We start from the raw sequence: 10,846 nt of genomic DNA, 5'->3' as shown, positions 1-10,846 counted from the left end.
CGTATTTTTCAATACAGTTAGGAGATGGCCCACTTTCTAAAGCTATTACGTGGGGACGCCTGGGGGGCTCAGTGGTTGAGCTTCTGCCTCTGGCCCAGGGCGTGATCCCAGAGCCCGGTATCAGGTCCCACATCAGGCTTCCTGCGTGGAGCCTGCTTCTCCTCCTGCCTATGTCTCTGCCCCCCTCTCTCTCTGTGTGTGTGTGTGTGTGTGTGTGTGTGTCTCTCATGAATAAATAAATAAATCTTTTTAAAAAATCTGTAAAAAATAAAAAAGCTATTAAATGTTTCAAGTGCATTGGACCTTGAGGGTTGATTACAGTAGATGGCTTTAATTTTCAACATTTTTTTCTTTGAAATGAAATCTGTTTTGACTCACAATATTAATTAATGTAAGTGACATATAATCTGGAGATTTGTTTTTCTGTCCAAAAACAGCTGTTTCTCTTAGCAACACAGTAAGAAGTACCATGTCTGGAGAAGAACCCCTAAGCCTTGCCTAGCAAATATCCCAGTACCTTCCAAGTACCAGGCACCATGCTGGCCTAGGAATGACGTCACTGCATCCTCCCAGCCACCCCTCCAAGGAAGATGTCACGATCTCCTCTAAGCAAACAAGGAGATTTTCAAGGAGTTTACACTTTAAAAAGAGCAGTTTAGTGTAGTGATTCAGTATGGGCCCACAATCCCTAGGACTGCGTCATTTTGGACAAGTAGTTAACATCTCTGCGCCTCAGTTTCCTAACCTGTAACACAGCAGTAACCTTAGTCCCTATCTCATAGGCTGGCTAGAAGACTTGAATAAGCCAATAAATGAAAAGCACTTAGAAGAGAGCCTGGAGTGTAGGAAAGGTTCCAAAGTGCCACCAGTTATTATTATTATTAGAATATAGTTTAGAACAACACAAGAAATAATCGGATCTTAAGACACCACGTATCTAAGTGCTAAGGTGAGTGTCACATTTCAAGGAGCAGGAAATGGGTGGGAGGTGAGCAGCCTAGAGGGTGGAGACTTGAGCTAAGGGGGGGGGTAAAGGATGGAGGAGATATGGGTTGGTTGGGAGGGACTTGCCCTGAAGTCACTGGGGTGCAACACCGGGACGGAGGCGAGGAAGGACTCACCAGAACCAGCTGCCCTCTGGCGATTTATGTCTGTGCCCAGGAAGGAGAGCAGCACAAAGAGTGGATGGGTAGGACGAGGCCAGACGGGAAGTCAAAACAGGATGTGTGGCTCCCTGGGAGCCCGTGTAAGCTCACCACTACAGAAGAGGCTGGCTGAAGACGGTAGGGGGGGAAGCAGGGTCCAGTAGTGACCAGAGCAACGGGAAACAGCCCTCCTGCACCTGGCATGGCTCCATGGGCCACGTGGACAAGACAGTGCAAACCCAAAGGCAATGCCTTCTCGCTCCCGACACAGACCGGTCGGCTCTTCTCTCCAGGCCTCAGTTTTCCCATCTGTAAAATGTGGAGATTGGGACTGAGCCTGGGTTGGACAGCAAGCTCCGGGCCTTCCCTCTCCCCAGCCTCGGAATACACCTTGGAACAGATAGAAAACGCAGCTCACGTTTGCAAAGCCCTTAGTCAGAAGACTATAGAGGTCGAGGGACCTTCCCTCTTCCACACCTGCCATCATTTCTGCAAATGCCACATATGTGTCAGGAGTCCCGGCTCCTCCACTTAGCAACCCGAGTAATGTGTGCGTGTGTCCTGGAGGTCCTGGGCCTCGACACTGCCGACCACAGAGGCGTGAGCACACCTGGGCTGCTCGTCACAGGAGGCTGAGTGAGGCCGAGCAAGGCCGGAGCTCCGTGAGCACGAGGCGCCCGGTGGCAACACGTGGGCCCCGGTGTGTCATGACAGGCCCTGAAGGTGTGGTCATGTGTCCCGGGCTCGGGTTCCTCGGGCTAGCACAGGCCCAGTGGCCGTGAGCAAAACACTCGGACACCCCAGTTCCCTCGCCTGGGAAATGGGGAGAAGACGCAGATCGGGAGCAGCTCGACAGCTCCGGGGGCGGCGACCTTGCTCATTCGGATGAACGCAGCGTCGAGGTGAAACTTCAGTGGTATTAGTTATTTTAAAATTCAAGTTGGAAAAAAAATATCTGAATGATATTCAGGAGGAATCTTGGAACGCAATTACTAAGCCTTCAAAAACGCTGCTGGAAAGACGCGCGTGACTCAGGGGTCGGAGCCTCGCAGGGCGGGTGACGTGGCACCTGCTCAGCTGAGCCTGGGCTGGCCCGGCCCTGGGAGCCACGTGGCCTGGGGGACCCGGAGGCCTGGGGCCCACCGTCGGGCCCTGTGGGGAGGCCTGGACGAGCCAGGGCGGCCTCAGGGGAAGCACCAGCACCCACGAGCGGTCGCCCCGGCTGGCTGGGTGAGCGGACCGGGCGCTGAGCAACGACGGCCGGCAGCCCGGCCCGGGGGAGCAGCGCAGGTGGCCGGCCAGGGACCCCGTGCCACACGCTGGCACCCTCCGGAGACTGGGCCGCTTGCCAGGCCCCAACACTCGGAGCTTTCAGCCCATCCGGGGGCTCACGCAGGCCCCATTGCCCAAAGGCCCCCGTGCCGGGGAGGGCACCCACCTGCATGCAGGCCGGCGGAGCTCCCTCCACAGGGAGAACGGCACCAGTGGCAAATGCAATCCTTAGGCAAACATGTTCTTCCAGGAGAACTTTTCAGCTCGGACTGAAGTGGCTCAAGTCTCTTAAAATAAGAATGTAATAGGGCAGCCCAGGTGACCCAGCGGTTTGGCACCTACCTTCGGCCCAGGGCGTGACCCCGAGGTCCCGGGATCAAGTCCCACGTCAGGCTCCCTGCATGGGGCCTGCTCCTCCCTCTGCCTGGGTCTCTGCCTCCCTCTCTGTGTCTCTCTGTCTGACTCTCATGAATAAATAAAAATAAAAAAAATAAATAAGAGCATAATGAAGGCCGTACAAGGAGGATAGCTCTTCTCAGTAAATCTCCCTGAAGCCAGAGGAAGTATTTTTTTTTCTCCTTTGCTCCCAGGATTTCCAAGCTGCGGTCAGAATGTGAGGCATTCCGACGTTCACGAACATCAGTGAAAATGGGTGAGCTGTGTGTGCTGGCGAAGGGGCCTCTTCCCGGAAGACTTCCTCGGTCCAAGGGGACCTGCTTGCACAGGTGTCAAATGCCGACACTCCCCTCTGGCTGATTCCAGCGCTTTCAGTTACTTCTAACTCACCCACGTCAGCCGAGCACCTTGCTGGTCCACGCAGCCCGGCACTTAACACCCCTGGGTCCCCGTGTCCCAGCCGGTGAGGTGGCCGGAGTTCATAGACATGCTCTCACAGGACAAGCGGAGGCCTAGAGGGTGATTGTGCACCATATCTACACAAGGTGCCTCGACGAGAAGTGCTCCCCGTTAGCTCGGAAGGCTGTTACTATGGTCATCGTCGTCAATCCTTTGGCTTCTTCTTGTCCCTGGATGTGCAGCCCGCCTCAGGAACATCAAACGGTCCAGTGAGTTGTGGTTCCTAAGTAAACAGACCATCCTCACTTTGCTTCTGCAGAAAACGCCTGTCTTGGACGTCCTACCAATCGACTCATAAGCGTTTTAAGGAGAAACTCTATCTTTTTGCCAAAGTACTCAGTAAAGAGGCACATGGACTTTCTCCCTCATGAAGCAGTTTATGGCGTTTTTATCCCCGACAGTTGCATCAGAAATCAGAGGGAGTTTTATTGTGATAAGAAATGTCAGAAAATCAGAAGGCCTTGCCCACGAGGGCATAGCAGCTAAGGAGGATCCGTGAGAGGCCCCAGAGGGCCCTGCAGGATCGGGGTGTTGCCTTAGAGCCTTCATCCCAGGCCCTTGCTGCTCAAAACACAGCCTCAGCCTCACATGGGATCTGGTTAGACACGCAGAGCCCCAGGCCCCCTGTGACCTGCTGAACCAGAATCTGCATTAAAAGGGGGGAGGGGCAGCCTGGGTGGCTCAGCGGTTTAGCACCTGCCTTTGGTCCAGGACCTGATCCTGGGATCCCGGGATCGAGTCCCACGTCGGGCTCCCTGCATGGAGCCTGCTTCTCCCTCTGCCTGTGTCTCTGCCTCTCTCTCTCTCTCTCTCTCTCTCTCTTCTGAATAAATAAATAAAATTTTTGAAAAGAAAAAGCAAACAAAAAAAAAGAAAAAGCAAACAAGCAAGATCACTCTGTCTGTAGAGAAAGGATTGACCAGGGACAGGGCCCGGGATAGGAAGGCCAGTTACAAAAACGGTGACTCATTCTTGGTAGAGCTAGATCAGGCTAAGCGTATTGAAGTTATAGACAGGGGACAGGTGCCGGCGGCAGAGGAGAAATAGGAGGACTTGGAAGGGGCTTCGTAACAGGGAAGCCACGAGGCGAGGATAATCATTAGGGCAAGAGTCCGGCATCCCAAGGAAGTGGCCGTGCAGCCCTATAAGAAGGAGAAAGGGGTTTCAGAATGAGCATAACAAAAAAAATAATAATAATAATAACAAAAAAAAAAAAGAATGAGCATAACACAACCTGAAGCTTGCCAGGGAGCCAGGCATGGGGCGGGGTGGGGGGTGGGGGGGAGGAGGCCCTGAGCACCTGTCGGGACAGGTGTCCCGCCTCGGCATCTGCATGGCCTGTTCCCAGCAGCCCATCAGCTGCCAAGGGGCCGGGGCTCGTCCCTCTGCCCGTGCCCAGAGCCCAGCCCGGCACCTGGCACACAACAAGCACCCAACCCAGGCCTGCAGGCCGGACAGCAAGGAAGGGCAGGGGCCCCCAGGAAGGGCTAGAGAGAGGCAGCTTCTGCAGACCCTGTGGCCCTCCCGAATGCGGCGTGCCAAGGCCTCCCGGAGCGCGGGGTCTCAGGGGTCCACGTGCCCGAGGCCCGGGCTGCTGGTGACACGAGGCTCCGTGACTCGGGGCTGGGGGCCGGCGAGCTCCACCTCCTGTTCCCCGACGCCGCAAGCCTTCAGGAGCGGCCTGCACAGCACCCCGGCCCGGCACCACCCGGAATCTTCCCCCTCAACGGCTCTCTCTGCTCTCCTGGCTCATTTGCCCCAAGACAAACGTCCCTGGGCTCCACGCTTGGAGGGTTTCCTTCCTGTCCTTGTTTTCACCCCAACAAGACTACGATTCCTTAAAGTCGGGGACCAAGTCCTATTTCCTTTCTGCACAGAGCCTGGTACAATGGCCAGTAAGTTCCCTCTCGTTTATCCCATCATCCCCCATTGGAATGTTTCTAGGTGGCAGATTGGGTGCAGTGGAATTTTTTTTTTTGATATTTTATTTAAATTCAATTAGCCAACGTGCAGTATAACACCCAGTGCTCATCTCATCACGTGCCCTCCTCAGGGTGCAGTGGATTTTTAAGTGGCATATAGGATTTGTACTTTATAGGGACCAACAGACCAACAGGCAAAAATTTAAAGATTAGGCCCCACATGCAAACTGATGTGTGATTTTTAGGTCTTCTAACCATCTCCCTCTCTTTCTTCCTTACAGAATGACAGAATTAGGAGCAGCAGCAGGCCCGCACCGATTGGCCACCTCTCCTCACCTTTTTGACCTCTCTCATCTATCGTTCTCCCCCTTGCCCTCTGTACTCCAACAAATGACCTCTCCGGTGTTCCCCGAACATGCCCGGTGTGCTTCCATCACCTCAGGGCCTCTGACCTTGCTCCTCCACCAGCCTGGGAGTCCGTTCCCCAAACGGGCACTTGGTTTATTCACTTGCCTCCTTTAGGACTTTTCTCAGATGGGACTTTCCTGGTGAGGCCTTCCTGACCACTATTTAAGATTACAACCCACCACCCCATTCCTCTTCCAACACTACCTCTCTCCAGCACTGGCTTGATTTGTTTTTTTTTTTTTTTTCCATAATGCATAGCACCATTTCACCTACTGTAAGTTGTGTTTCCTTTTTTTGGGGGGGGGGGAGGTTGTTGTTGTTGTTATCAGTTCCTCCCAGTAGAATGTAGGCTCCGTGAGAGCAGGAATTTCTTTTTTTTTTTTACAATATTTATTTTTTGTTGGTGTTCAATTTGCCAACAGATAGAATAACACCCAGTGCTCATCCCGTCAAGTGCCCCCCTCAGTGCCCGTCACCCAGTCACCCCCACCCCCTGCCCACCCCCCGCCCACCTCCCCTTCCACCACCCCTAGTTCGTTTCCCAGAGTTAGGAGTCTCTCATGTTCTGTCTCCCTCTCTGATATTCCCCACTTATTTTTTCTCCTTTTCCCTTTATTCCCTTTCACTGTTTTTATATTCCCCAGATGAATGAGAACATACACTGTTTGTCCTTCTCCGATTGACTTACTTCACTCAGCATAATACCCTCCAGTTCCATCCATGTTGAAGCAAATGGTGGGTATTTGTCATTTCTGATGGCTGAGGAATATCCCATTGTGTACATAGACCACAGCTTCTCTATCCATCATCTGTCGATGGACACCGAGGCTCCTTCCACAGTGTGGCTATTGTGGACATTGCTGCTAGAAACATCGGGGTGCGGTGTCCTGGCGTTTCACTGCATCTGTATCTTTGGGGTAAATCCCCAGCAGTGCAATTGCTGGGTCATAGGGCAGATCTATTTTTAACTCTTTGAGGAACCTCCACACAGTTTTCCAGAGTGGCTGCACCAGTTCACATTCCCACCAACAGTGCAGGAGGGTTCCCCTTTCTCTGCATCCTCTCCAACATTTGTGGTTCCCTGTCTTGCTAATTTTCCCCATTCTCACTGGTGTGAGGTGGGATCTCATTGCGGTTTTGATTTGTGTTTCCCTGATGACCAGTGATGCGGAGCATGTTCTCATGTGCATGTTGGCCATGTCTATGTCTTCCTCTGTGAGATTCCTGTTCATGTCTTTTGCCCATTTCATGATTGGATTGTTTGTTTGTTTGCTGTTGAGTTTGATAAGTTCTTTATAGATCTTGGATACTAGCCCTTTATCTGATGTGTCATTTGCAAATACCTTCTCCCATTCTGTAGAGTGTCTCGTAGTTTTGTTGACTGTTTCTTTTGAGAGCAGGAATTTCTGAAGGTTGAATTTATTGCTGCATTTCCACTGCCCAGAACCATGCCTATTACACTCAGGCACTCAAAGTATTTATCAAATGAATAAACAGCAGAACTTTCCAAGCTATATCATGTGAACCAGTAGGTGGTACAGAACCAATGTTGTTATAGTCACATACTTATTAATATTTTGCTTTAAAAATTGAACCAGCACATCAAAAAGGATTCCCTGGATATACTGCTTAGTATTAAATTGTTTTTAAAAAGTAATAGATTTTGAATTATAATGATAAATGATAAATTATTTAAGCTATCAAAATATGATCTAGTGAAGTATTAGGTAAATAGAAATTCCATTCTCCCCAGATGTTATAAAATCACGATGGGGTTTGCAAAAGACGGAAGTTTGAGCCCCTACTGGATTGATGATAGATCATCTGATTGTGTTGCTATTGTGAATTTTTCAAAAATCCTAATCTCTAAGTTAACAGTAATGCCATTTTATTGTCAGTATATGTGAGACACGTCAGTGTGGCCTTCTGTCTGTTGAATATGCCCTGGGACCCCAGTAGCTCAAAATTTATTTCAGTGTGGTGCTCTGTACAATCCTAAATATGTGATTAGTGATGAAAATAATAAAGGACAATAATAACATTTATTGAGCATTTACTGCTAAGCATTCTAGACCTATTATTCGATTTAGTCTTCACAAACTTATGAAGTAGGTACTATTATCATCTCACTTCATAAAAGAGAAAAGTGAGAACTAGAAAGTTCTATGAATTTGCTCAAAATATTTGCGAACCTAGCAAGTGAACAGAAATAAAAACTATGCAGTTGCCTTCAAAGCCTAGTCTTTTCAGCACGATGTTTTTGCTTTTCAAGTGGTAATATTTATCATTTTTATCTACTACTTTCGAACAACATAGTAAAAAAGTCAAACTTCATTCTCTATATTTTTGGGAAACCTGCTCCGTGTTATGACTGCAGATGAAAATTCATCTCCTCTGACCACCCTCCTCCCCTCTATTACCCAATTTTGATTGTTAAATTCTTTTTTTTTCTTTTATATCTTTATACATATTTATATCCTGTTGCTTGATTTAACAGATTCAAACAACATCTCTGGATCACCTGCTATGAAAAAACGAGAAAATTCATGTGCACTTATACCACTGTCCACCGTCTCAGCCTCTGGGCCATCTGATGTTTTTATTTTTGTGCATCGTTTCTTTCTCTTTATAACATTTGCATTGTGTTCTGAAATGATAACTGCCACCGTTGCGTTAGTTTTATTGCTGCCTTTGGACAGATTCAATCGCCCCTGCCAGTCCTTCTTCTGTAGCTTCTTCATTCACTTTTGAGACAAGTACATTTTATCCTTCAGTAGTTTTTTAAGGTCTTGTGACAACTATACTCAGGACTGCCACCGACATCTGTACAGGTTGTACGCCGCACACCATTCATAGTAGGGCCTACATCATGAGTGGCCAAGTGTGGCAGCCATGATGTTCTATCATATTTGAAAATATTTCTCAGCTGTTTATTTACTTTTGCACAATTTATTTTGATATAGTTTTTTTCTCTGTCCCTGAGGACTTTTTTAACTACTGCTCTGATTATTGCTCCAGTGTTTTCTTACAACAACTAATACCTTGGAGAAGCATAACATGTGAAGCTGGCCTGTGTCCCAGACTTGGCCTTATGGGTTCTTAGTTAGAGGACCAGGGTTTTGCTAGTCTGGTACGTAAGCAATAATACCTTCTTGCAGTGTTATTTTATATTATTCCTTTTATTACTTACAATATATATTAGTAATTAGATATTCTTATATATTATATTTGATATATTTGCTGATCATTAAATGCAAAGGTGACCATCTTTTCATGTGTTAGGGACCTTTTAATCCATTTTTCTGTGAGCTGGCTGTTCATGTCCCTTGTCCATTCTTCCTTGGTTTTTAGATCTTACTCTTGATGATTTCTAGAAGTTCTTTATTTACCGGAGTGATGAGCCGTTTGCAGCTCAAGACCTAGCTCCTCCAGGAAACTTCACTTGAGTCATATGCTCAGATGAGCTAACAGCTCCAGCCGTGGAGCAAACACAAAAGGGGCTTGACTCAGACTTAACATGAGGTAACTAGAGCAAGGGAAGGAAAGGGTTATTAGCCCTGAGCTTGGTGGTTTTTATTTACAAACTGTGAAATCTCTAGCTTTGGAGGGCACAGTTATCTTCACCTGTCTTGACCTAATGGCTGAGGCTGTTCCAAAGCCCCCCTAAGAGGAAGGAACAAAAGCAATAATTCAGCTTTGTGCCAGGTAACACCCCCACCTCAAAACCGGAACACCTAACTCAAAAAAAAAAAAATTAAAAAAAAAAAACCCTAGCCTTCTAATGTCTGACAAGACTATCTAACAGAAATGATTTATACTGGATGATATGAAATTGGCTCCTCTTTTCATTGCTAGTCATGACATATACAGGGAGGGAGCCAGAGCAGATGAAAAGAAGCACACAGAGAAAGAGGAACAGAAACAAATAAAAGCAGATAATATGGTGTGGATGTTAAAACAGCTTAGGAGCCAGACCTCCTGGGCAGCCAGTGGCCCAATGGCCAGGAGAGCCCACTCTGTAGCTTGCGCTGTAGCCCTAGTGTGTGGAGTTGGCAAGACGGCAGGTATTTCCCAAAACACGTCCAGTGGTGACTTTGATATATTTGACTGTATATAAAGTTCATCTCAAAAGGAAAAGAAAACCACAAAGATTAGATTCTAATATTATGTAGCTAGAATGTTTAGGGGTGATAGGTTCTGGTGCCTGTTATTTCATTTATAAAGCATCAAGAAAGAAAGTGGTGTGACAGATGGAAAAAGAAGGGTGTTCATGTGGACAGGTGCATGGGAGAGTAAGTGTACCAACATGTTAATGGTGGAATCTGAGCAGCAGGGATAAGGCTGTTCACTATAAAATTCCTTAAACTTGTCTTGCATTTTGAAAATTCGTGTAATAAAATCTTATGGGGGGATCCCTGGGTGGCTCAGCGGTTTAGCACCGCCTTCTGCCCAGGGAGTGATCCTGGAGCCCCGTGATCGAGTCCTGCGTCTGGCTCCCTGCATGGAGCCTGCTTCTCCCTCTGCCTGTTCTCCACCTCTCTCTCTGTGTGTGTGTGTGTGTGTCTCTCGTGAATAAAATAAATAAATAAATAAAATTTAAAAAAAATCTTATGGGCAAAAGCTGTGAGGAACAGCCAACTCGTGGAAACAAAAGGAAACACTCAATTATGTCTAAATGAATCACAGAGGAGAAAAAAAGATAACGGGGAGGGAAAGCCCCCCTCCAAAAAAAAATGAGAACCTGGGTTTCAGGGTGGATGGGCCTCAGTCCTAGAAGAACAAAACTGGGAGTCATGAGGAGACAACCACCAAAGGAAACTGTGTAGATCTTCATAAAATTGCATCTATATGAAAAGAAACAATCTAGAAACACACAAAAGTGATAATATGAAAAACATTATAGTCACAGTTGGTTTGGCCCTGAGAAAGAAGAAACCAGATATGATTTTACTACAAGAAGTAAAGCTTACGACCTACAGAGAATTTTCCTGAACATAAAGGGAGTAGGTGTTGGAGTCTTCCTACAACTCAGTAACAGAGAAAAGGAATCACATAGAAGGAGAATTTTGTTCAATATACAATTGAGGATGTGTGAAAGAAAATCTCAGTTGCCAGGTGTATACGTATAATGAATGCTATCCGTGAATGGGAACCTAGGAATCATAAAATGTGTTAACTGTCTCCCAAAAGGAATTTTTCCTCCGTACAGGAATGTTTCAGTGTTGCTTTTCAAGAGGCTGACAC

This window comes from Nyctereutes procyonoides, unplaced genomic scaffold (assembly GCF_905146905.1).
Source record: "Nyctereutes procyonoides isolate TBG_1078 unplaced genomic scaffold, NYPRO_anot_genome, whole genome shotgun sequence".
NCBI lineage: Eukaryota > Metazoa > Chordata > Mammalia > Carnivora > Canidae > Nyctereutes > Nyctereutes procyonoides.
Note: the sequence above shows the minus strand (reverse complement) of the source record.